Here is a 6,000-nt window from a genome sequence, read left to right as displayed (position 1 = left end):
AAAGTGCACAAAATTAGCAGAATGCCCTTTTTCTTTCTTTTCTGTTGAGAAAGTCCTGTTGTATGGGGCCTGCAGCCCAGGGATCCAGCAGCTCTGTGCCACTGTGCCTTTGGCATCTGTCCAGGCTGGAGGAGGGCTGGGTCTCAGCATAGTCTTTAAGACTTGAGTTACAGCTAAGGCAGTTTCTCATCTGCTATGTCAGACTTGTGTTCTGTTACCTGGCATCTTGTGCTCTACGCTCCGTTCCTTCTTGCATGACAGAGGCAGGGAAATAAGACTACTTGTGCTCTGCAGGCCTGCAAAATAGGGTAAACTGTCTGTGTGAGTCAGCACAGGCAGGACGCAGGAACAACCACAAAATCATGGATGAAATGCAAAGAGTAAATTTATTGTCATTACCTCGCCAACCGGGGGATCCCTGAAGCAGCATGCAGGCAGAGGGACACAAGCGGGGACGCAGGCACTGTGGAGCCCAGTCCATGCTAGAAGATCACTGAACCTGCTGGTTTTGCCTGTTTATCAGGGATTTGCGCAGGCATAGTTTACTACTGTGCTTTGATCTTTCCCACAGCAGGACAGGAATCTCAAGCATGTTTGATAGATGCCTCTGAGTCTACCACAGGCCAATGTTATCTGAACACAGATGTTCTACTTGTCCAACACACAAGGCCAAGAAACAATTAGAATGATATATGTTTTTCTACACCCCAGCTGCAAGTCACTTGAGCGTGCTTACAATCCTCCTCGCTAATCGTCTGTTATTTTCCCACAATGGGGTCAACAGAAACATCTCGGGTTTATATAAAATACTAAAAACTGTGAACAGTCATTAAAAAGAGTTAAAACCAGAAAAATTTCCAGTAATGTTGAAATGTATAAAAATACACATGAAGGTTCACAGAGAAAGATCTATGGACATATTTAATGGTTATGACCTAGAAAAAAGAAAATTTCACATCTATAATGCCAGCTTTCCCTTGAATTTTGAAGGGCTTTGCAACATTGCCATATAACCTCTGTATTTCACCCCAAGAGAAACGATTCTGAATACAAGTATTCATGTATTTGTTACATAAGTGCCAAGGCAAAACAATTAAAAACTCAGTAACACCACAAGTCCCCTAAAATCTTACCCCGTTTGTTGGGCAGTTCTTTCTGCAAGGAAAGCAAGTATAGGATGGTGGAGGGGAACCCAATGGTTTCTTCATGTAACTACAAGTTTTTTGGGAAAAAAAGGAAAAGGTATGCATGTATCTCTCTTGTTAAAACAAACATCTCTATAATTTTTCCATAATTTTCGAAGAACTGATTTGACATGTATCAACACTTACTTGATTGGATCATATTCACAGCAGGACTGTATCATCATAGCTTTTATTTTATCTTCTTTGGAAGCATTGGCTTCAGCCAGATGGGCAGTCTGTTTAACAGGTAATTATTTGACACACACATTAGAAACACATTTAAGCTCACACAGCCAAAGACAACATCGCTCACCCAGTCCTGTAAAGACCAGCACAACACTAGCTGAGGTTGCATGAAAACAGCTGCTTGTATATAAAATACAGCTGTCCTGAAGATGATCTTGGGAGCCCTTACACCATTACATGCTGTTTATGTGCCTGTTAACCTACTTTAAAAGAGCATTCTTGGGCACTCAAAACCTTTGACTCTGTTTGTACCTTACGTAAAGACTTGTGTAACCAATCCAACTTTCTTCCAAGTGGACTGAGACTATGTGTAGAAAAAATTATACTATCCAGTATTTGTAAACTGATCCAGACTAGTTGAAGGAGAAGTTATCCACTGTACATTTAATTGAGAGATGTATGCAAGTATCATTACTTAAATTTTGCAGTGTTAAAAGTACACACTTAAGAGGCTGGGCAGTTGTTTCTGCTTGCTGAAATTCAGCTTCCGACACAGAAGCATTAAAAGGCATCAAGCTTTTTATAATCCCCATCGTGGTTTAACCCCAGCCAGCAACTAACCACCACGCAGCCGCTCACTCACTTCTGCCCCCCCCCCCCCCCCAGCGGGATGGGGGAGAAAATCGGGAAAAGAAGTAAAACTCGTGGGTTGAGATAAGAATGGTTTAATAGAACAGAAAAGAGGAAACTAATAATGATAACACTAATAAAATGACAGGAGTAATAATAAAAGGATTGGAATATACAAATGATGCACAGTGCAATTGCTCACTACCTGCTGATAGATGCCCAGTTAGTCCCCGAGCGGTGATCCCCCCACCCCCACTCCCCCCCAGTTTCTATACTACATGTGATGTCATATGGTATGGAATACCCCATTGGCCACTTTGGGTCAGCTGTCCTGGCTGCGTCCCCTCCCAACTTCTTGTGCCCCTCCAGCCTTCTTGCTGGCATCCTTGACCTTAGACTAAACATCACTCAGCAACAACTGAAAACATCAGTGTTATCAATATTCTTCTCATACCAAAGTCAAAAACGTAGCACTGTACCAGCTACTAGGAAGACAATTAACTCTATCCCAGCTGAAACCAGGACAATCCCTCAGCAAGAGTAGAAATTTGACCATCATGTGCTGTAGGCAGTCCAAACTGCATGTTCCTCCCCTCCCAAGTTCTTCATATTAAGTGATTTAACTACAGTAAGCACAGATTTGCCACGTGCTCTTGGCATGACATCTTTCAGCAAGTAAGTACATCATTAAAATTTGTGCTACTCACATAGGAAAACATTCTTAGATACAAAACATTGCGAGGAAATAAGCAAATCCCTTTCAGACAAATCTATCTAAGATGTAAGGCTGGCAAGACCCAAATTTTCTTATATCCTCTTTGTTGCTTAAGTATTTTTAAACTTTTTTCTTACCGCAAAGATGTTGGAATGGTGTGACTCCACAGTAGCGCTCCTGGGAGCTGTATAGGCAGAGTTCAGTGTCATACAGCTCTCCTGGCTCTCTTCTGCTGTATGGTACTTCTTACAAATAACATACTTTTTCCCCCGAAAGCATTAACTAATCTACTTCTGGGCTTTCCTTTGTATATTTCAGGCTCTCATTGTTTCATGTGTGTTTCTGTATGTGGCCAACCAGCTTCTTTACTAAGCTACACCTCTTTATGACTGCTGTGTATTCCTTTATTGCTAATGAGAATTATGCGGTGTGTCTAAAGCTATCCCAGAGTAGGACAGCCCACGTAGTGTCCCATCTCTCCCAGACAAACTCAACCCCAGAACTGGCTTTCTTGAAATAGTGGTATAACTGAGAGGGAATGGGAAGGAATTATTCATTCATTAACACAGCTCTGCCTTTTTCTCTCTCTCTTTTTTTTTTTTTTTTTTGACAAAATGCTTTCTAAAGCTCCCCTCCGTCATTATTACATTTATGAGGCTCAGGTACCTCAGCAAGACTGAATTTCAAAGCAGAGAGCTTGCCACCTCAGACACACCTCAAACCACGGTAAGTTTTGTAAGTCATCCAAATGTGTTTCGCATGGCAGCAAATTGGTGTAGTCTGCACTCACACAATCACTTGTCTTCAAAAAATGGGAGAAGATTCATTCCGGGTTCATTAGCTGATGGGCCCATTGTGCGTGAATTTGTGTTGGCAACAGCCTCTGATAATACTTATTCTTCAGAGTTGAGAGCCTCTGGCAACTATCACTTCAAGTGATCTTCACAGGCAATCATCTCAAATTACTACGCGATGTTACCGAAGTAACCTTTCTCTCTCCTTTTGCCAGAAGTAACACAGCCTTCGTATAACAACACATCAGCTGTGATGTTAAATAAACTAGTAAAGCTTTTGTTGTTAAACTGTTTCTTCTGGAGGGGACGAGGTAAATTGAAAGTTGCATGGTTATGTAACATGTTGTAGAGACAGTATCTCTGTGCTCTAACACTAATTGTGCTCCAACACTAACCGGAGTATTTACAACCCTCCCTTTTGTATTCTGTACTGAATAGCACAAATTCCTGTGGGGGACCATTACTGCAGGAGGTTGCACAAAGAGCCCATTTGACAGGGACTAAGCAGCACTGAATCTCAAGTGAATAAATGAAGCAGGTGGCATGCTGCCACAGTATTAACATGCCCAACAGCCTAGGGATTATCTTTAAGGCTGTGGGAACGCATTGGTCTGCTTCTTACTGAAACAAATTCCCTTGTTGATGAGAAATCCTGAAAAAGATTCAAATTATGCAGGTGCTTAACATAACAGAAACTTGCATTGTAAGAGACAAAGAATACAAAATTCCTTTTAACATCACTGTAAACAGGGTGCATGTTGAGACGGAGATGTCTCTTGGCACAGGTCGCCTCAAGTCGCATCCAGAGCGTTTCTCCATTTTCTTGTTTTCCAGAGAGTCGCAGAGACAAGCGGGTAACGACTCAAGGTCGGATTCGTTATGCAAGATAAAGCCGAAGTCAACGGCTGCTCCTCTGTGAGCTGCAAACGCGGAGGTCGGTAGCAACGTTATTCGGAAGGCAGGCCAGATGCAAACCCCTACAAAGCTGTGGCACTTCTTGCGCTGGCATTAACGGCTTTTGATGCTTGCCGACTTCCCACTGTCACAAATTTCACCTCACAACGGGTTTAGTCGTTCGCTGCTTTAGTCACTGCTAACGCTTACATTTCCTTGTAAATCTGCCCCGAAGAGCCATCAAGTCGCTGCCCGTCCGCCCTCAGCGACTTCAGGAAACCTTCCCAAGTTCTTTCACCGGTTATTCCCCCGCCGGGAGGCCACTCGCTGAAGCAGGAGGGGCACGGGGAAACCTGCGCCGGGGTCCCCACAGGCGGCCCCAGCTGCCGCCAGCGCGCCTCAGACCTCACCTCCCGCACTAACCTCCGCCCGCCACCGCCCCGGGCCTGGGGACTTAAAAACCGGCGGGAGAGTGAACCGGCGAGCAGCGGCTCTGGCCGTCCCCCTCCCGGCCCGCCCGGCGCTGGGAGTTGTAGTCCGGGGGCCGGAAGCAGGCTCGCCACCCCTGCCGGCAGGCGCCGCCGAGAAACTACAATGCCCGGCGTGCCCCGCGCGGGGGACCCGGCTCCTCCGCCCCGCCTCTCCGCCCTCAGGGCGCCGCGCGTGCGCAGAGCCCCTCTCCTCGCCGGCCGCCGGCGCAGGCGCCTCCCGCCCCCGGCCGCCCCGAGACCGCGGAGCCAGGCGGCGGCGCCTGCGCGGTGGCGAGCTCGCGCCGCTCCCCGGCCGTCCTTGCGAGCCGGGCGGCGGGAGGCGGGATGGGGCGCGAGGCGGGGCCCTGCGCGTGAGGCCGAGGCGGAGCCGCAGCCGCCGCGCCGGCGAGCGGGACCCCAACGGTGAGTGCCGGCAGGCGGGGGGGGTCTCCGGCCCGGCCCCCCGCCGTTCCCGGTGAGGGGCGCGGAGGCCGCTTCCGGGTCTGGCGGGGGGAGGGGGTGGGGATAACGGGCGGCGGGGAGCCGTCCCCACCCCCCCCCCAGCCGCAGCTGCCGGGCGGGGGAGGGGCCGGCCCGGGCTGCCCGGCGGCTGGGGGAGGGGTGAAGCTGTTGGGGTCCCCGCCCCCCCTTTTCCCCCGCCTCAGCCGGCCCGGGGCGCTGCCGGCCCCCGCGGGGGGGATCCGCTCGGCCTCCCCGGTGGGGATCAGCCCCCTCCGGCGGCGGGGCGGGGCGGCCGGCCTGCCTGCCTGCCTCCCTCGGCGGAGGCGCGGGGGGTGCCGCGCTGGGGACAGGCCGCGCGTCCCAGCGGCGGCTTCTTCGTCGGGCTGCCCGGGGCGGGGGGGGGACCCGGCCCGTGTGCGGGCGGCCCGGTCGTCCCTCCTGCCCTTAGGGGCACGGGCGTCGTGCGCCTCAGGGTGGGCGCCGGGCTCTTTGCGCACCCCGTTTTCTTAAGCGTTTCTGCACTCTGAACCGTGCGGGGTTCACCGTAGCTCCGGCTCCGATGAGAGGTGTGCTGGGCTATGGGCTAGCTTTCTGTGAGGTTATTTCGGGGTTGTTGGTTTTTTTTTTGGGGGGGGGGGGGGGAGGTCGGGTTTTCTTACTCATAT

General features: G+C 50.1%; 1 protein-coding gene across 1 annotated transcript in view; it reads left to right on the top strand.

Moving 5' to 3' along the window:
- The first annotated feature begins 5,129 nt into the window (after positions 1-5,129).
- The window catches only part of RALBP1 (ralA binding protein 1), a 36,018-nt gene continuing 35,147 nt past the window's right edge, over positions 5,130-6,000 (top strand). The window contains exon 1 of the mRNA XM_052787809.1: positions 5,130-5,296. The gene's annotated coding sequence lies outside the window, so the exon portion shown is untranslated. The remainder of the gene's footprint in view (positions 5,297-6,000) is intronic.

This window comes from Harpia harpyja, chromosome 5, assembly GCF_026419915.1.
Source record: "Harpia harpyja isolate bHarHar1 chromosome 5, bHarHar1 primary haplotype, whole genome shotgun sequence".
NCBI lineage: Eukaryota > Metazoa > Chordata > Aves > Accipitriformes > Accipitridae > Harpia > Harpia harpyja.
Note: the sequence above shows the minus strand (reverse complement) of the source record. Positions and strands in the feature narration are given on the sequence as shown.